The 21,238-nt window shown below is 43.3% G+C and overlaps 1 protein-coding gene across 1 annotated transcript in view; it reads right to left on the bottom strand.

The window, feature by feature from the left end:
• Nucleotides 1-21,238, bottom strand: part of dpp6a (dipeptidyl-peptidase 6a) — a 1,150,594-nt gene that overhangs the window by 905,394 nt on the left and 223,962 nt on the right. The window lies entirely within an intron of this gene.

Here is a 21,238-nt window from a genome sequence, read left to right on the forward strand (position 1 = left end):
GGGTAACCTTTTTACACAGACGGTGGCACAAAAATGGAATGAGCTGCCAGCGGAAGTGGTTGAGGTGAGTACATTAATAACATTTCAAAGGCATTTGGACAAACACATGGATAGAAAAGGTTTAGAAGGATATGGGCTGAAAATGTGCCGCTGGAAAAGCGCAGCAGGTCAGGCAGCATCCAAGGAGCAGGAGAATCGACGTTTCGGGTGTGAGCCCTTCTTCAGGAAAGAAGGGCTAATGCCCGAAACGTCGATTCTCCTGCTCCTTGGATGCTGCCTGACCTGCTGCGCTTTTCCAGCGCACATTTTCAGCTCTGATCTCCAGCATCTGCAGTCCTCACTTGCTCTGAGAAGGATATGGGCCAAGTGCAGGGAAATAGGGCTAGTGTGGATGGATGTTTTGGTTGGCATGGACCAGCTTGAGTCGAAAGGGCCTGTCTGTAGGACTCTATGACTCTAAGCTGTCCTGATACAGATCTGCAATTGTTCTATTTTACTTTCAGATATGCATGCTTCTATACACAGACATACTGCATAGTTACTGTATTTCACAATTCATTTCAATGACCGAGGTTATCTATGACTTAAGAACACCTATGGATACACAATAAAGTTAATACATTGTACAGGTCAAGGTTAATGCTCTCCTCCTGTACAATGCCTTTCTTTTGTATTGATGTATTTAAATGTGGTGAAAGTGAGGACTGCAGATGCTGGAGATCAGAAGGGTCTTGAAGAAGGGTTCATGCCCGAAACATCGATTCTCCTGCTCCTTTGATGCTGCCTGACCTGATGCGCTTTTCCAGCAACACATTTTTCAGTATTTAAATGTGCTGCCAATATAAACTCTCATATGCATAAATTATTTAAGAAAAAAAGAATTATGGAAAAATGTTTCACCAACACAGCAATGCAGTTTGAGTTTCAGCAACAGAAATTCTTAACAAAAAGCAGCAAGATGCAAGAAGTCAAAGACCATCAGCTTTTTATTTTACATCCATACATTCAGGAGGAATCTTGTTAACAGGTTAATATTTATTCCTAATTTACAGTTCCAGTTTGGATAAAGGAGTATTGATACTCTACAGAGACGGGGTTCGGGAATAAACTGCAACTCCAGAGGTAATCAATCCATTATCCAAACTAATTTGCTCACTTAAATCCACTGAACTGTACAAGCTTGTCAATTAAATTAGTGAGGAAAAAGTGAGGTCGGCAGATGCTGGAGATCAGAGCTGAAAATGTGTTGCTGGAAAAGCGCAGCAGGTCAAGCAGCATCCAAGGAACAGGAAATTCGACGTTGCGGGCATAAGCCCTTCATCAGGAAGGGCTTCATTCCTGATGAAGGGCTTATGCCCGAAATGTCGAATTTCCTGTTCCTTAGATACTGCCTGACCTGCTGCGCTTTTCCAGCAACACATTTTCAGCAATTAAATTAGTATTTGGGTTCCAGTTGGACAGTTTTCAATGATATTTGGATCAGATCTTATCGCCATATCATGTCCTGCTTCTTTACTCTATTTCTCACAATTCTCAGTTGTCTGGCATGCCCATGTAAATGCATGAAGGGGGCTGGTACGTTCATTTTTTTAAAAAAAATCAAGATCTCTGGGACAGGATGATTAGTCACTCATCTTCACTTCAAATTGCAACTAGGTGACAGCGCATATGTGTTAATTTACAGGTTTGCAATCTTGTCATCACAGTTGAAAGCAAAACACAAAAGATTTCCTGAAAACATGTAGCAGTTCTGTCAGAATCTGAAGATAAAGCAGCAACCAGGCTGAAGCCCTTTGTCAGCCATCAAAGAGTTCGCACCTACAAACATGCAACTGTTTTTTCTCCATTCACTAACTGATTGCCCTGTTGTGTAGTTCCCACATTCTCTGATTTCATTTCAGATCTACACCACTTGCAGTTTGTTTATTTTCATTCTAGGATGCTCTCAGAGCTACCCGGCCTCAATTAATCCTGTAGGGGCAGGTAATTTTCAAATAAATATTCCTTGGGACCCGTACCACAAATCAATTGTGCACAGATTACAGGAGCAGACTGTGTTAAAAATTGGTAAGACGCCAAAGAAGATAAGTTGAAATGCATCCCTGCAAAGAATACAATTAAACTGTCTGTTCCCACCATCTTTCCCATTTCAATCCGAAACAAAGTCAGTGTGACGGGGTGCTTTGTTTTGTGCTCAGTAAAAAGAAAAGTGATAGAGGAGCACTGAAACTCCGATGGACTGCAATTTGCAAACATTAGAAGACAGGACTGATTTGATGAAGTCAGATGTAAGGAAGGATGTGCTGGCCTTGGAAGGGGTCCAGAGGAGGTCCACAAGGATGATCCCAGGGAGCAGAAAGATGCTGTGAAACTTCAAAGGGTTCAGAAAAGATTTACAAGGATGTTGCCAGGGTTGGAGGATTTGAGCTATGGGGAGAGGCTGAACAGACTGGGGCTGTTTTCCCTGGAACGTCGGAGGCTGAGGGGTGACCTTATAGAGGTTTACAAAATTATGAGGGGCATGGATGGGATAAATAGGCAAAGTCTTTCCCTTGGGGTGTGGGAGTCCAGAACTAGAGGGCATACATTTAGGGTGAGAGGGGAAAGATATAAAAGAGTCGTAAGGAGCAACCTTTTCACACAGAGGGTGGTACGTGTAAGGACTGAGCTGCCAGAGGAAGTGGTGAAGGCTGGTACAATTGCAACATTTAAGAGGCATTTGGATGGGTATATGAATAGGAAGGGTTTGGAGGGATATGGGCCAGGTGCTGGCAGGTGGGACTAGATTGGGTTGGGATATCTGGTCGGCATGGACGGGTTGGACCGAAGGGTCTGTTTCCATGCTGTACATCTCTATGACTCTATGAAGGGCTTGTCATATGAGGAATGGTTCAGGACTCTGGGTCTGTACTAGATGGAGTTAAGAAGGGTCTGATTGAACTTACAGAATATTGAGAGACCTGGATAGAGTGGGAATGGAGAAGGTGTTACCACTAGTAGGAGAGACTAGGAACCCGAAGGCACAGCCTCAGAGTGAAGGGATGATATTTTAGAACTGAAATGAGGAGGAATTTTATCAGTCAGAGGGTGGTGAATGTGCGGAACTCACTGCCACAGAAGGCTGTGCAGGCCAAGCTATTGAGTGTATTTAAGACAGAGAAAAATGGGTTCTTGATCAGTATGGGGATCGAGTCGTTATTGGGAGAAGGCAGGAGAATGGGTTTGAGAAATATATCACCCATAAGCCACTGGTAGAGAAGACTAGATGGACTGAATGACTGAATTCTGCTCCTCTTTCTTCTGGTCTTCTAGACTTGGAGTATTGTGAGCAGTAATGACACCTTGGAGTTGGAAGAAAATGAAGGAACCCAAGGTAGATTTATCAGACTCATACCTGGACTCTAAAGGTTAAGTTATAAAATGTCACTGTACCATCAAGGGGTGCATTATCTGGGATTTGGAAAGCTAAGGGGTGCTTTGATTGAACCTAACAAGCCATTACAGGGAAACATAGAGTCATAGAGATTACAGCACGGAAACAGACCCTTTGGTCCAACTCGTCCATGCTGACCAAATATCCCAACCCAATCTAGTCCCATTTTCCAGCACTTGGCCCATATCTCTCTCAACCCTTCCTATTCATATACCCATCCAGAGACCTTTTAAATGTTGCAATTGTACTAGCCTCCACCACTTCCTCTGACAGCTCATTCCATTTACACACCACCCTCTGTGTGAAAAAGTTGCCCCTTAGGTTCCTTTTAAATCTTTCCCCTCTCACGCTCAACTGATGCCCTCTAGTTCTGGATTCCCCCACCCAGGGAAAAGACCTTGTTGATTTACCCTATCCATTCTCCTCATGATTTTATAAACCTCTATAAGTTCGTCCCTCAGCCTCTGACATCCTCCAACCCTGGCAACATCCTTGCAGATCTTTTTTAAAGGTTTTCAAGTTTCACAACATCCTTCCAATGGGAGGTCGACCAGAATTGCACACAATATTCACTTTTGCATTTTTAATTTCACAGAAGAACTCGTGCAAATTGAGATTACAGGATGAAATCTGCTGAATTGAGTTTACATTGGTGTAGCGTGAGCGAACAACATTCAGGGGATCATCTTCAGTAGTTCTTGATTCTGCTCGGGCAAGTATAAATTTGATTTTTGCATTCACTTTTCCATCCCTCCAGACATATCACAACTGGCCAACACTGTTAGGAAAACGTCTGGTGGGTTCACCACTCAGGCTGAAGTTAAAAACTACAGTGGTGGCCTGAGACAGTGGAGACATCGGGTAAAAAATGAGGTCTGCCGATGCTGGAGATCACAGCTGAAAATGTGTTGCTGGTTAAAGCATAGCAGGTTAGGCAGCATCCAAGGAACATTCCTGATGAAGGGCTTATGCCCGAAACGTCGAATTTCCTATTCCTTGGATGCTGCCTAACCTGCTGTGCTTTAACCAGCAACACATTTTCAACAGTGGAGACATCACCAGCATTGGGCAGGTGACTTTGACACTCTACCCAGAAGCATCAAGAAATTTTGTGGACAATGGGCAGCTTTCCACTGGGCAAGTAACTCAACGGCATTTTAAGTGTCCACCAATTGAAATGGATGGACGAGGAAATTCTCCCCACAGGTATGTCTAACAGATTCAGTCACATCTCCTTCATCTCTTTTCAATCCATCTCCCCCTCGTTCAGCCAAATAAAGGGACATCAAGCCACTGGCAGCTTTTGTGACTGGCATGCAACCCATCATACAGATGGCTCTGCAACAAATCGAGTTGGGACTGACTGCATCACAGATGGAAGTACTGACATAGTTTACATAGACCAAGTTGGAACAGAAGCAAAAAAGACTGCACAATTTGCCTTATTATTTTCACTTGAAAGAGGTTTCAAGGCTTTTTAAATTATTAAGCTATTGGTGTGAGTTGATGAAGGGTCATGTCAAGCAGCAGAGAACTGCAAAATGATGTCATTGCCTTCAATAAGTAGCTAATTACATTTTTAGTATGAATTATTATACAATTATTAATTATTAATACATTAACTGAATTGATCTTCTCAGGATTTGAGCTACATGACTGCATAAATAGGTTGAGCAGAAATGAATTGATCAGAAAAGCTTTAGATTTATTTTCAATATAATTTCAGAAAATGGACCCAAGCTTGGACCTTTGGTGCAATGAATTGCAAATGTCAAGTTCATGTATTTTAGTTTTGGTTATTCTAATCAGCTGATTTATCTCATTGTTATTTGAGGTTTGGATCACTGCTAGCCTGGGAATGAAAGTCACCAGTGGCCCAGAGTCACTCTTGCTTTAGAGAGAGACAACTGATGGTTATCATGTCTCAGGCAAGGGGTAAGGTTGAAATGGTGAGGCCATGGAGCACTAGGGTAACCACTGAGAAACTGAACTGGGCCATCCCTATGAATAGTGTGGTGACAAGAACAGGTCAGAGGCTGGAAATTCTTGCAACTCCTTAAAGCCTGTCAACCAGCTACAAGGCACAAGTCAGGATAGAATGGAACACCTCTCACTTACCGGGATCAGCACAGCTCCTATAATACTCGAAAAGCCTGACATCGCCTCAGATAAAATGGCTGCTTGATTGCCACACCACGCATTATCTTAAACACTTACTCCTTCCACTGCCAAAACACAGTGGCAGCAATGTGTACATTCTGCAAAACATATGACAAAAACACACCAAGCTCCCTCGATCGCATCTTCCAAACCCATAATCCCTACCATCGAGAAGGACAATGGCAGCAGACACATGAGAACTCTACTATCTGCAAAATCCCCTCCAAGTTGTACTCCATCCTCACGTGAAACTACCTGCTGTTCCTTCTGTGTTGCAAAATCTTGAATCTCCCTCCTTAACGGCACTGTGGATGTACCTACACCACATGAACAGCAGTGGTTCAAAATGACAGCTCTCCAACACCTTCTGAAGAACATTGAGGGATGAACAATCAATGCTGGTTAAGCCAGTGACTCCCACATAACCAGGAAAGAATAATTTTAAAAAGACCTTTTATTTAATTAAATATTTCAATCAGTAAATATGCAAATATGCAATACGCTTTTCTTAATTTGAGAAAAAGGAATTAAAATTCACACTCAGTCAACAAATTAGATAAAATATAGAATGTGACAGATTTAAAGACTTATTCACAAACTGTCCCAGCTCCATCGGATTCAATTGTTTGGTTACCTGTGCCGATGTTACCACTCTGTTGCTCTGTGCAAAACTGCAGAATTACTTTACTGTTATATAGGTTGAGGAATAGTGGGTTATTTCCAACCTTGAGGACAAAGGGTGGAAACAAAACTATTTCACTCAGGCATGATTCAATCATATACGTTCTTTACTGCAAAATATAAAATGTTGGTCAAGGTCAGCAATCCAGTTGAAGAGAGAAACAGAATTACGAAAGCTGTTAACAATCTGAAGTGCCAATTCTGCTTCTCTCTCTCTACAAATGCGGCTTGACTGGAGAACATTCTTCTTTTGCAAGTGTCATTAAGTGTTCCTACTGTTTCTTTTTGAATTCTTAATTGTTGGCCATTTGGATTTTGTTTCTCACAACTCTCAGACATCTTATTACTTCATGTTACCTCAGCAAAGGAATGCCATATCGTGACCACTGTTCATGTTTACATTGATACAAAGCAACAAGGTATTGCAATTTAAACAGAGTTTCTCAACATGTGCTAACTGGTACGAAATGTGTGAAGAGCTCTCAAACAAAGTTGCTCTCAATTTAAACGATATTAGGCATACATACAAGATTATACAGAGCCAATCGAAATAAAGTAATTGCAGTTTGATCTTTAATTTTTAAGATATAATAGCTAAGTGTAAAGCTGCTGTTTTCCTTCATCACAATCTCTTATTGAGGTGAGGGATGATGCCACTGGGGGTGGAATGTTTTAGCATCTATTCTTGATATGAAAGAATATTCACAATTGCACTGCTGAGAGGCTGCCCTCCCACACGACCACTCTTACAGAGTTTGAGTGAGACTGCCAAACATTCATTCTCATTTATAGGCAACTGTGGCTGCCAGGTTTTGTCATCTACAGTGCGGTTAACAGTATGTCCAGGCCAACATCCGGGTCAGTGATTCTCCACGCTAGCCTCATTCCAGCCCTCTTCAACTAAGCCCAACTAAGTGCAGAAAAGGCAATGAAGTTGGGGACAGTGCCTTTTCTCCCAGCTGGAGTCTTCTGCACTGATCGTTCACTGTTCATACAATGACCTAACATCTTTTTACTCTCAGGAAGTCTCAGTAATGTGGAGCACTCACGTTGATTGCAGTGGGACTGTACCTTCTGGAAATCTGGAACAATCTGGAAGGCAGTTAGCACATTCAGTGTCATACTTTCCTGTCACTGGGGTGGGGGAGGTGTTTAGGAATAAGAGTAGGCCATTCAGCCCATTGCGCTGCCATTTATTCCAATCATGGTTGACTGAACACTTCAATGCCCTTTATTCATACTATACCAGAATTCATTCATATTATTCGTGATCACAAATAGAGTCATAGAGATATACAGGACTGAAATCTAGTCCCATTTGCCAACAATTGGCTCATATGCCTCTAAATCCTTCCTATTCATATACCCATCGAGATGCCTTTTAAATGTTGTAACTGTATCAGCCTCCTCCACTTCCTCTGGCAGCTCATTCCATACATGCACCAGCTTTTGTGTGAAGTTGCCCCTTAGGTCCCTTTTATATCTTTCCCCTCTCATCCTAAACCTATGCCTTCTAGTTCTGGACTACCCTACCCCAGAGAAAAGACCTTGTCTATTTAACCTATTCATTGAGTTTTGGTTTTACTCAAAATGTTGTAAATCTTTCAAAGTCTCTAACCCAGAGGGTCAGAGGCTCCCCATGGTAGGCTACTGCAAAAAAATACGGAGGTACGGCATTGAGGGTGCGTTGGAGGTTTGGATTAGGAATTGGCTGGCTGGAAGAAGACAGAGGGTAGTAGTTGATGGTAAAGGTTCATCTTGGAGTGTAGTTACTAGCGGTGTTCCGCAAGGATCTGTTTTGGGACCATTGCTGTTTGTCATTTTTATAAATGACCTGGAGGAGGGGCTAGAAGGTTGGGTGAGCAAGTTTGCGGATGATACAAAAGTCGGTGGAGTTGTTGACAGTGAGGAAGGATGTGGCAGGTTACAGCGAGATATAGATAAGTGGCAGAGCTGGGCAGAAAGGTGGCAATGCAGTTCAATGTAGGTAAGTGTGAAGTGATTCACTTTGGTAAGAGTAACAAGAAGATGGGGTACTGGGCTAATGGTCAGATACTTGGTAGTGTGGATGAGCAGAGGAATCTTGGTGTCCATGTATACAGATCTCTGAAAGTTGCCACCCAGGTAAATAGTGCTGTGAAGAAGGCATATGGTGTACTGGCTTTTATTGGTAGAGGAATTGAGTTCCGGAGTCCTGAGGTCATGTTGCAGTTGTATAAGACTCTGGTGAGGCCGCATCTGGAGTATTGTGTGCAGTTTTGGTCACCATACTAAAGGAAGGATGTGGAGACACTGGAATGGGTGCAGAGGAGGTTTACCAGGATGTTGCCTGGTATGGTAGGAAGATCATATGAGGATAGGCTGAGGCACTTGGGGCTATTTTCATTGGAGAAAAGAAGGTTTAGGGGTGACTTGATAGAGGTATACAAGATGATTAGGGGTTTAGATAGGGTTGACCATGAGAACCTTTTTCCACGTATGGAGTCAGATATTACGAGGGGGCATAGCTTTAAATTAAGGGGTGGTAGGTATAGGACAGATGTTAGGGGTAGATTCTTTACTCAGCGAGTCGTGAGTTCATGGAATGCCCTGCCAGTAGCAGTGGTGGACTCTCCCTCTTTATGGGCATTTAAACGGGCATTGGATAGGCATATGGAGGCTAGTGGGCTAGTGTAGGTTAGGTGCGCTTGGATCGGCGCAACATCGGGGGCAAAGGGCCTATACTGCACTGTATTTTTCTATGTTCTATGTTCTATGTTCTATGTCATGGAGGTTCAGTCTTAGAGTATATTGTTGGATTGATAAAGGCCACTTTTGGAACATTGTGTGAAAGTCTGGTCTCCCTCCTTTTGCAAGAATGTTGTGAAACTTGAAAGGGTTCAGAAAAGGTGTTCAAGGATGTTACAGGATTTGGAGGGTTGAGCTACAGGGAGAGGCTGAATAGGCTGTGACTATTTTCTCTGGACTGCTGGATGCTGAGGGGTGACCTTATAAGATCATGAGGGAAATGGATAAAGTGAAGAGCCAAGGTATTTTTCACAGTGTAGGTGAGTCCAAAACTAGAGGCATAGGTTTAAAGTGAAAGATTTAAAAGAGGCCTAAGGAGCAACTTTTTCACGCAGAGGGTGGTGCGTGTATGGAACGAGCTGCCAGAGAAAGTGGGGGAGGCTGGTACAATTACAACATTAATGTCCTTTAGGGAAGGAAACTGCCATCCTTACCTGATCTGGTCTACATGTGACTCCAGACTCACGGCAACGTGGTTAACACTGAACTGCCAATAATGCTAGCTAGAGGAGCTCACATCCCACAAATGAATTTTAAAAAGTGCAAATGGACGTAGAAGCATATTAATTGATGGGATAAATGCTGTGTATGAAGATTTAACATAACGGAAGAGACTAGGCCTTTTTCTCTCATAAAGAGAAGGCTGCAAGTGGCCTAATACGTTAAAATGTTAATAGTGTTTAATTAGTAGACATAGAGGAGATGGTTCCACTGTGGAAAGACCAAACTAGGGGTAGAAATGTACAATAGTCACAAATAAATTCAATAGTGAATTTAGGAAATATTTCATTTCTGAAGGGAGTGGCTAGAATGTCAAACTCACTCCCAAAATGAATAGCTGAGATAACATTAAAGATTCATTCAAGGGGAAGATAGATAATTATACGAGAGAGAAAGGAATAGAACAATATGCTGACAGGATTTGATGAAGAGAGTTCAAGGAGGCTCCTGGGGAGCATAAATACTGACAGCTGACTGGTCTGTTTCTATGCTGTGAATTCCAAGTCTTCTTATGTAAATCTCTGTCTCCACCAAACAGAAATTTTAGGCAGACATTTTGAGGAGTTACAAAGGGGAAAGCTTGTGTCCATGTGGTAAAATGTGGTACAATATTATTTGCAGTTACTCTACTTTCAAATCAGCCGAATGAATTGCAAATATGTACTTTGTATGTTCTCACAGTCCATAAAACTGTAAGACATAGGAGCAGAAGTTAGGCCATTCAACCCATCAAGTCTGCTCCACCATTCAATCATAGCTGATAAGTTTCTCAACCTCATTCTCCTGCTTTCTCACTGTATCCCTTGATTCCCTTTACAATCAAGAACCTATCTATCTCAGTCTTAAATATCCTCACTGACCTGGCCTCCACAACCTTCTGTGGCAATGACTTCCACAGATTCACCACTCTCTGGCTGAAGAGGTTTCTCCTTATCTCTGTGGGTGTTTGGAATGCACTGCCAGCAGAGGTGGTAGAGGCAGGCACGGAAGATTCATTTAAGATGCGTCTGGACAGATGCATGAGAAGGTGGAGAGCGCAGGGATCCAAATGCTTACGAATTGACTGACAGGTTTAGACAGTAGATTAGATTACTTTTAGATTAGATTACTTACAGTGTGGAAACAGGCCCTTCGGCCCAACAAGTCCACACCGACACTCCGAAGACCAACCCACTCAGACCCATTCCCCTACATTTACTCCTTCACCTTACACTAAGGGCAATTTAGCATGGCCAATTCACCTAACCTGCACATCTTTGGACTGTGGGAGGAAACCAGAGCACCCGGACGAAACCCATGCAGACACAGGGAAAACATGCAAAGTCCACACAGGCAGTTGCCCAAGGCGGGAATTGAACCTGGGTCTCTGGCGCTATGAGGCAGCAGTGCTAGCCACTGTGCCACTGTGCCGCCCTAATTTGGATCAGCTCAGGCTTGGAGGGCTGAAGGGCCTGTTCCTGGGCTGTAAAATTTCATTGTTGTTCTTTGTGAAAAGGTCTCCCTTTTACTCTACAGCTATGCCCTCAGGTCACAGTCTCTCCTACAAATGGAAACACCTTCCCCACATCCACTCTGTCCAGGCCATTCAGTATTCTATAGGTTTCAATTAGATCCCCCTCATCCGTCTAAACTGCATCGTGTATAAACCCAGAATCCTCAAATGTTCCTCGTTGGTTAAGCTATTAATTCCTGGGACCATTCTCATGAACCTCCTCTGAACACACTCCAGGGCCAGTACATCCTTCCTGGGATATGGGACCCAAAACTGCGCACAACACTCCAAATGTGGTCTGACCAGAGCATTATAGAGCCTCAAAAGAACATCCCTGCTTTTATATTCAAGTCCTCTCAAAATAAATGCCTTCCTAACTACTGGCTCAACCTGCAGGTTTACCTTGAGAGAATCCTGGACTAGAACTCCCAAGTCTCTTTGCACTTCAGATTTCTGACTTTTCTCCCCATTTAGAAAATAGTCCATGCCTCTATTCTTCATCCAAAGTACACAACCTCACACCTTCCCATCCAAACCCTTCTGCAGCTTCCCCACCTTCTCAATGCTCCCTGCCCCTCTACCTATCTTTATATCATCTGCAAACTTAGCCAGAATGCCCTCAGTTCCTTCATCTAGATCATTAACATACAAAGTGAAAAGTTGTGGTCCCAACACTGAGCCCTGTGGAACACCACTTGTCACCGGCTGTCATCCTGAGAATGACCCTTTTATCCCCACTCTCTGTTTCCTACCAGACAGCCAAACTTCTATCCAGGCTAGTACCTTGCCTCTGACACCATGGGCCCTTATCCTAACCAACAGCCTCCTGTGTGCCACCTTGTCAAAGGTTTTCTTGAATTCCAGGTCAATAATATCCATTGGCTGTCGTTGGTTTAACCTACTTGTTACTTCCTCAAAAAATTATAGCAAACTTGTCAGACATGATCTCCCCTTGATGAAACCATACTAACTTTGTGCAATTTACTCTAAAATTCCAAGCATTCAGAAATCTCATCCTTCACAGTGGATTCCAGGATCTTCCCACGACTGAGGTCAGGCCTGTAATCAGTCTGTAATTTTCCATCTTTTGCCTTACTCCCTTTCTAGACATGGGTGTCATGCCAGTGATTTTCCAGTCCCTGATTCTAGTGATTCCTGAAAAATCTCCACTAAAGCCTCCACTATCTCTTCAGCTGTTTCCCTTAGAACTCTGGGGTGTAGTCCATCTGGTCCAGATGGTTTTTCCACCTTCAGGCCATTCAGTTTTTCTAGCACCTTCTCCTTGGTGATGGCCACCGTACTTAGCTCTGTCCCCTCACTCTCCTGAATATTTAGGATATTACTCATATCTTCCACCGTGAAGACTGATCCAAAGTAATTATTCAGTTTCTCAGCCATTTCCTTGTTTCCCCACCATCTCTCCAGCATCATCTTCCAGTAGCCCAATGTCCACTTTTGCCTCTCTTTTGCCCTTTATATATCTAAAGAAATTCGTAGTCTATCTTTATATTACTGGCTAGCATACCCTCATAGTTAATCTTCTCCCTCCTTATTTCTTTTTTGTTAACCTCTAGTGGTCTTTGTAAGCTTGTCAATGCTCTGGTTTCCCACTGCCCTTTGCCACATTATATGCTTTCTCTTTTGCTTTCATACTATCCTTGAGTTCCCTAGTCAGCCATGGTTGCCTTATCCTTCCTGTACCATGCTTCCTTTTCTTCAGAATGAATCTCTGCTGTGTCTCCTGAATTACTGCCAGAAACCCATACCATTGCTATTCCACTGTCTTTCCTGCTCAGCCCCTCTCCCAGTCAATCCTACCCAGCTCCTCCCTCATGCCTCTGTAGTTGCCTTTATTTGGCTATAATACTGTTATCTCTGATTCTACCTTCTCCCTCTCAAATTGCAGAGTAAATTCAATCATATTATGATCACTGCCTCCTAAGGGTTCCTTCACCTTAAGTTCCCTTATCAAGTCTGCCTCATTGCACAGCACTATATCCAATTTGCCTGTTCCCTGCTGGGCTTCACCACAAGCTGCTCCATAAAGCTATCTCATAGACATTCCACAAAGTCCTTTTCTTGCAATCCACTGCCAACCTGAGTTTTCAGTCCAACTGCATGTTAAATTCCCCATGATCACTGTAGCTTTGCCTTTCCTACTGGCATTTCTATCCCCTGGTGTATCTTGCATCCTAGCTCCTGACTACTATTTGGAGGCCTTTGCATAACTCCAACTATTTTTTTGTTTACTTTTGCGGCTCTGCAATTCTACCCACACAGATTCTACACCATCTGACCCTATTTCGTTTCTTTCTGTTGATTGCCAGTGTTTGACAGTCATTGCCAGCGCCTTTCCAACTACAAAAGATGATGGATATTCAGTCATTCTTTTGGAGATGTGATAGTATTTGTACCTAAAACGCAAGACACATTAGTTAAATCTGAGCCCCCATGCCACACATGCTCTTGATCTCAATGAGGAAATTCCAGCTGGAATCAAGTTAATTACAAAAGGTTGGGGCATTTGGCAGCAGCAAAGATGGGAAACGAAAGCTGAATTGGAAATCTGAATTGGGCCTTCTACAACCTCCATAGTTCACAATCTGCACACACGATGAGGATTGGCTGACAGCCCAGATTTCTATTAGTTCACTGAAACACACTCATAGAGGTGTATAGCAAGGACACAGACCCTTCAGCCCAACACGTCCATGCTGACCAGATATCCTAAATTAATCTTGTCCCATTTGCCAGCATTTGGCTCATATCCCTCTAAACCCTTCCTGTTCATATACACAGCCAAATGTCTTTTAAATGTTGCAATTGTACCAACCTGCACCACATCCTCTGGCAGTTCATTCCATACACACACCACCCACTTCATGTAAAGGTTGTCCCTTAAATGCCTTTTATATCTTTCCCCTCTCACCATAAACCTATGCCCTCTAGTTCTGGGTTCCCCCAACCCAGGGAAAAGACTTTGTCTACTTACCTTATCCATGCCCCTTATGATTGTGTAAACCTCTATAAGGTCACCCCTCAGCCTCCGACGCTCCTGGGAAAGCATCCCCAGCCTGTTCAGACTCTTCCTATACCTCAAACCCTCCAACCCTGGCAACATCCTTGTAAGCCCTTTTCTGAACCTTTTCAAGTTTCACAACATCCTTCCTACAGTAGGGTAATCAGATTTGCATGCAATATTCCAACAGTGTCCTAGCCAATGTCTTGTATAGCCGCGACATGACCTCCCAATTCCTGTACTCAATACTTTGACCAATAAAGGAACACATACCAAACACCTTCTTCACTATCTTATCTAACCATGACCCCACTTTCAAGGAACAATGAATCTGCACTCCAAGGTCTCTTTGTTCAGAAACACTCCCCAGGGCCTGACCATTAAGTGTGCAAGTCCTGCTCTGATTTGCCTTTCCAAAACGCAGCAAGTGCATAGAACGTAGTTTTCCTTTGTGATCTATTATATCACCAACTCAATGTTTAGTTGCACAGACTAAAGAGGTGTCAAGTGATTCCAGCTCATGTTAGTGACACTTTAAACGTCAGTGTTGCTGTCAGCACATTGTTTATTTTAAAGAAACTAGGAATGGCTGTTTTTTGAAGCATTTCCACATGTGTCATTGCACACTGCCTTAAATAGATGAATGGGAATGGAAATGCTATGAACAGAAGCACTCTACAGGGGGCTATTAAGCATGGGGTGGGGGTATGGACTGGCAAGGAGGATTTAGGAAGCATTTGGGGATGGGTGGGAGTTGGAGACGTTAGCATGGATAGTATAAGGGGCCATTGGGGATGGATGGAGCCATGACTTATCATGAGGAAGATGGTTAGAAGCTTCTGAAGTAATCCAATAAAATATTTCTGCATCCAGACCACCCTTCATGATTGATCTGAGGAACCATGGACTACACATTCTTGAGAAGCTGGCACAGCACCAAGAGAATTATGGGAGTCAAGGAAGTGTCAAAGTTCACGAAGGAACTGGCCTTGCCAGGAATGCAGGAATCACTCTGATTCAGTGTGAGTGAAAATGGAAGATTGGGTGGGGGGTGGGGGGGAAGAGAGAGTCACTGGTTGTGCATTCATGGGGATCCTGGAATTGGGTGATACTCATCAGGTCCGCGCAGTCTTCTCAACTGTGTAGAAATCTGGCCACTGGTATCAGTCATCAGGCCTCCCAGAAATCAGGACAGACGTGAGGACCACCAAAGGTCCAGATTTGGAAATTCATACTGAATTTGGAAGACACTCTCGTATACACTGATCCATGAGGCTGCTGGAGGAATCATTTTAATTTTGGGGGAACACAAAGCAATGAGGGAGACCTTGCTAAAAACAAGTTGCCACTCAGGAGATCCCGGCATTGACCAACTTCCAAGGCACCAATGCCATCTTTAAAAGGGCATTGTACACCTGGACAGGCACTGCCAGTCTGGAGCTGCCCTGCACAGCTCTGGACATTTGCCATAGACATGGTAGATAGGGAAAAATTGGTGCCCCAATCTGCAGGCAGGAAGATGGAGATCCTGCTGGAAGGAGTGGTTCCCAGGGGAGATAATCTCTTCTTCCTGGACTGGCAATGGAGACCACACCACGGGACTATGCCAGCTTGGTCCAAGGTTGCTGCCAAGCTTAGAGCAGTCTCAGCCAACTGGAGGAATGCCCATCACTGCGGGAAGAAGGTTACTGACCTTCTCCACTCTGCTAGCTGAAGTGCCATTACTTCACTCCGATAGCTCACACTCACTTTATCAGTGCAACTGTACCCACCTCCCACCAAAGTCCATGCTCTAGCACTCTTCCTAATGCATGTAACACCTTCCCCACTCACCCTCAGCCATCCCCCACCTTAACATCAATAAACCAGATCCCCAGCATCCAGAATACTCATGCAACATGCATCTGAGATTCAAACAGAGAATTCCCAATGCTTGGGATTCAGAGAAGAAGGGACTTTACTGCATTAGCTATTGGAAGGGAATGGTGATCAGATGTTTTATTTAAATTAGTTCAAGACTTATCTTACTGACAAAAACACAATCACCCAGTGTGTTCACGTATACCTGTATTTATGAAAGGCCCGGTGCGCTCGTTTTTAAAGCACACATTGTCATGTGGTAGTGACGACTGATTTCGCTCCTCAGACACAGTGAGTATTTCTCAAGCTACTGACAGATCCAGTGAACTGGAACCCTGCATTCCCCGTGCATGTTAAATACTGGGGAGATTGTCTCATTCCAAGAGCAAAACACCTTTTGTGCTGCCCCTCATTTCACTCCTCACTCCATATGAGCAGAGGATCCTCTGATTACCCGGCGTGGGACCTGGACAGGGTATCAGAGACTGCCGTTAACCTCCTGTGCCACAATTCCCTGAGAGAAGGAAGGCTGTCCCCCTTGTTTGAACTGAGGCCTGCTGACAGCCATGGCAAGCTCTCTGGCTTTGCACCCACCCTTAATGGTATATCAATACAGAAGTGACATGGTCCAGATTACTCTGGCTAAGGGGGCATTCTGCAAGACAGCGATGCTGGGAGCATCCAAGTGGCTCAGAGTCAATGAATGCTCTGAGAGCAAGTGAAGAGCCACAGAGTCCATTCCCTGAGCACCCAATGTTACACAATTAGAGAATCCCTACAGTGTGGAAGCAGGCTATTCGGCCCATCAAGTCTTCCAGACACTCCAAAACGCATTCCACCCAGAACCACCCCATTACCCTATCCCTGTAACCCTGCATTTCCCCCTGACTAATCCACCTAGCATGCATATCCCTGGACACTACAGGGCACTTTAACATAGCCTAACCTGCATGTCTTCGGACTGTGGGAGAAAACTGGAGCACCCGGAGGACACCCACGCAGACACGGGGAAAATGTGCAAACTCCACACAGACAGTCACCCGAGGATGGAGTCGGACCCAGGTGCCTGGTGCTGTGAGGCAGCGGTGCTAACCACTGAGCCGCCACGCCCTTGTTGTAGTTATACTATGATAGTGGCTGGGAGAGCCCGAGGTGCAGCATTGAGGAGTAGGAGCGTCCTGTGAGAGAACCTTGATGCTGGCACATGTCAGATGTCAATGTCCACGGCAATGATGTGTACGTGGTTGGCGCACATAGAACATGCCCAAGGTGTTGGTGCCTGGTGGCGAGCATGGAGGTCTTCTGGAACAAGCAGCAAGCTGCATCTGCACTCTGGGTTTCCATGTCGAAGTTTCCTGACAACTAGCTGACATAGCAAGTTTGGTTAGGCCACAACCCATGGTGAGTTAGCCTATTGACAATGTGTTTAATAATTATCAATCTGGAACCCACTGGTGGGAATCTCTCCATGCTGCTTGGGAAAAATGTGCAAGATGTGGCGAGATAACCTTGACATCAGGATGGCTCTTGCTAAACATGTTGCCCGATTCTACCACTTAATCCTGTCAGACTCGACATTACTCCAAGCCTGATGGGTATCACTTTATTTCTGTAAATTAATTTCTGCAACATCAGAATGAGGCACATTCAAAGCTGTAAATCTTCCATGATTGCATATTCTTAATCCAGCTGTGCTTAATGTGCATAAATGATGGCTTTCAACTTTAATTTTCTCATATAAAGAGGAACATTATGAAAAGACATTAAGTTCTGTACTAGGTTGCTTGAAGCTCAGATTATTCATGTTGATTTTCATTTGTTTTACACTGCTTTTCTGTATTCTTGCAGGAAACTTTAGTTTAAATATAGTTTGACAGGTTGATCATGGAAATCATCATAATTTCCCACAACTTTGAGTTTGAAGAAATCTCAACCTATAGATGCAACAAAACTAATTGAGTGACTTAACTGTGAAAAATGATTTGAGTGTTTAAACTCTTATCCCACTTACAATTCTGTTCTTTCCCAATGTTGTGAAAAATGATCTCAGTCATACAGTGCTCAAAAAAAAACAGGCTAATGAACACCTCGCTTACTATCTTGGCTGCAATAATTGTTGAAGGACCATCGTGCCCATTAGTGAGTGTATCTCTTTGTCTCTTTTGGCAAATTAAATGTCTGTCCTCTCAATCTCCTTTCTACTAACTATTATTGCTGTTATCAAGATTACCTTAACAGCCACATCAAAATGAGAACATGAGAAAGTTAATTTGGATGTAAGGAGAAAGTGAGGACTGCAGATGCTGGAGATCAGTCAAAAAGTGTGGTGCTGGAAAAGCACAGCCAGTCAGACAGCAACCGAGGAACAAGAGAGTGTCATGCAGCATTCAAATTCTAACTGACTGCAACTCTCAACTGAAGCTACAGGCAAGATTCTAAATATTTTAGTCAGGGAGCAAAACAATTGTGAACCATTTCTGTAACCATGAACAGGCTGATACTGTTTTCCCTGGAGTGTTGGAGGTTGAGGGGGCGACCTTAAGAAGTTTATAAAATCATGAGGGGCATGAATAGGGTGAATAACCAAGATCTAGAGGGTATAGATTTAAGGTAAGAGGGGAAAAATTTAAAAAGGACCTGATGGGCAACTTTTTCATGCACAGGGTGGTGCACATACGGAACGAGATGCCAGAGGAAGTGGTGGAGGCTGGTACAATTACAATATTTAAAAGTTAAAAATCACACAATACCAGGTTATATCTAACAGGTTTAATTGGAAGCACTAGCTTTCGGAGTGTCGCTCCTTTATCAGGTGGTTGTGGAATACACAATTGTAAGACACACAATTTATAGCAAACGTTTATAGTGTGATGTAACTGAAATTATGCATTGAAAAATACCTTGATTGTTTGTTAAGTCTTTTATCTGTTAGAATGACCATGTTAGTTTCTCTTCTTTCATATGTAAATTGCAAAACTTCTTTTTAAAAAGTTACATTCTCAAGTGAACTTTAACAATTGGTGTCAGCCCAGATAATGTACTGGGTATTAGCACCTCTGTGTGCTGCTGTCTGTGCCATTATGTTTAGACTGATGCCAAAACCTGATGAAGGAGCGGCGCTCTGAAAGCTAGTGCTTCCAATTAAACCTGTTGGACTAAAACCTGGTGTTGTGTGATTTTTAACTTTGTACACCCCAGTCCAACACGGCATCTCCAAATGAATATTTAAAAGGAACTCAAGGGATACATGAATAGGAAAGGTTGTACAGGGTCATGTGACTAGATTAATTTAGGATATCTAGTAAGCGTGGATGAGTCAGACCGAAGGGTGTGTTTCCATGCTGTGCAGCTCAATGACTCTCTATAACAGAAGAGACAACACTGATCAAGACAAAATGTTGACTATGGTAAAGCACCAGAAGGTCCAGGAGCTAGGAATAGCAAAAAAGGGCCTTGGCAGAATTTGTTCACCTAACAGGAATGTTAGAGTGCATTGCAAGGAAAGGCCACTGGGCTGGCAGTATCAGTGGGTGCAAAAGACATTGAGGATACGTTGCTGTTAGTCATCAATGTACAACAGGCATCTCAGGTTGGCTGCCCATTACACATCACATTTCCATTTCCATTCATTACAAGTAAACAGAAAATTGAGGGCCATGTGCAATGGACAGCTGGCCTGATACCACCTGTGCTACATGATCACTTCACGTCAAAATAATTCCATCTGGGACAAGCTCTGGAGAGCAAAATGCTCAAGAGATGTGAGGCTCGGAATTACTCCGATGATAAAATTGGTTGAGGAAGGAAACACACACGTTCTGGCAGACCACTCTTGTTTAGCAAATCAGTTTCAATACATGATCCAAACGTGCACTTCCAATTCCTAATGGATGATATTGATTTATTTCCTACCTGAATCACTGTCTAAGTTACAGATATTAACAAACTCCTTGGACAAATGCCCAATCAGTATCCGCTGATTGCCTCTACAAACAAGCAATAAGTTATTTTAAACAAATTAGTTCAGACCTTTATTGAAATAGTGGATTGAAGATGCCACGTTAATGAATTTTGATTTTGAACCATCATCATCCAATTCCCACCTACTGCTTTATCAAAAAGGGTATTTGGTATTTGGTGTTTCCCGTTCATAACAATTGTTAGACTTCATAAACTTAGCAGCTCAACAACAGCAATTATTCACAATACACACATATATATTGATGGTTCAGAAGGAGCCAATGCAAAGTCTCAAAATTTGCATACGACATAAAATTGGATGGAAGGGTGAGCTGTGAGGAGGATGTGTTGGTCAGGAGACATTTGGAGTCCTGTGTGCAGTCTGACCATCCTGCTGTAGGAAAGATATTATTGAATGTTAGAGAGTGCAGAAAAGGAGGGTTTGAGTTATAAGGAAACGCTGGATAGACTGGGACTTCTTTTACTGGAGTGTAGGAAGTTGAGGGATGACCTTATTGAGGTTTATAAAACTATGAGGGACACAGATAAGGTGAATAGCAAGGATCTTTTCCCTATGGTGGGGGAGTTCAAAACTAGGGAGCATATTTTTAAGTGAGAGGAGAAAGATTTAAAAAGGACATGAAGGACAACATTTTTTCACAGCGAGTAGTTCATGTGTCGAACAAACTGCCAGAGAAAGTGGTGGATGCAGCTACAGTTACGCACTTAGGTAAGTACATGAATACGAAAGCTTTGGAGAGAAATGAGCCAAGTTCAGCCAGGTGGGACAAGTTCAGCACAGACTGGTTGGGCTGAAGGAACTCTTTCCATACTGTATGACTTCATGATTCTATGAGTCGAACTATGGTGTGGGAAAAGCACAGCAGGCCAGGCAGCATTCAAAGAGCAGGAGAATCGATGTTTTGAGCGCAAGCCCTTCATCGGGAATGCCCGAAACGTCGATTCTCCTGCTCCTTGGATGCTTTCTGACCTGCTGTGCTTTTCTAGCACCACACTCTCGACTCTGATCTCCAGCATCTGCACTCCTCATTTTTTCCTCCTTTATGACTCTATTCCTGCCTTCCATATTTCTATGGACTCAGAATGTTGTGGGTTCAAATCCTATCCTTGTACTTGTGTATTCGATCTAACCTGGCTCTAGGAATGTTGCACTGTCAGAGTAGCTGCCTTTTGGATAAGACGTTAAACCAACACCCCCAGTCTGCCCTCCTCGATCAACATATAAAGTCACAAAGCCCTATTTTCAAAAGTATTGGCAGAGTTATCCATATTGTCCAGACTAAAGTTTATCCTTTAATCAACATCACAAACATATTATCACATT

This window comes from Hemiscyllium ocellatum, chromosome 5 (assembly GCF_020745735.1).
Source record: "Hemiscyllium ocellatum isolate sHemOce1 chromosome 5, sHemOce1.pat.X.cur, whole genome shotgun sequence".
In the NCBI taxonomy this organism is placed as follows: domain Eukaryota; kingdom Metazoa; phylum Chordata; class Chondrichthyes; order Orectolobiformes; family Hemiscylliidae; genus Hemiscyllium; species Hemiscyllium ocellatum.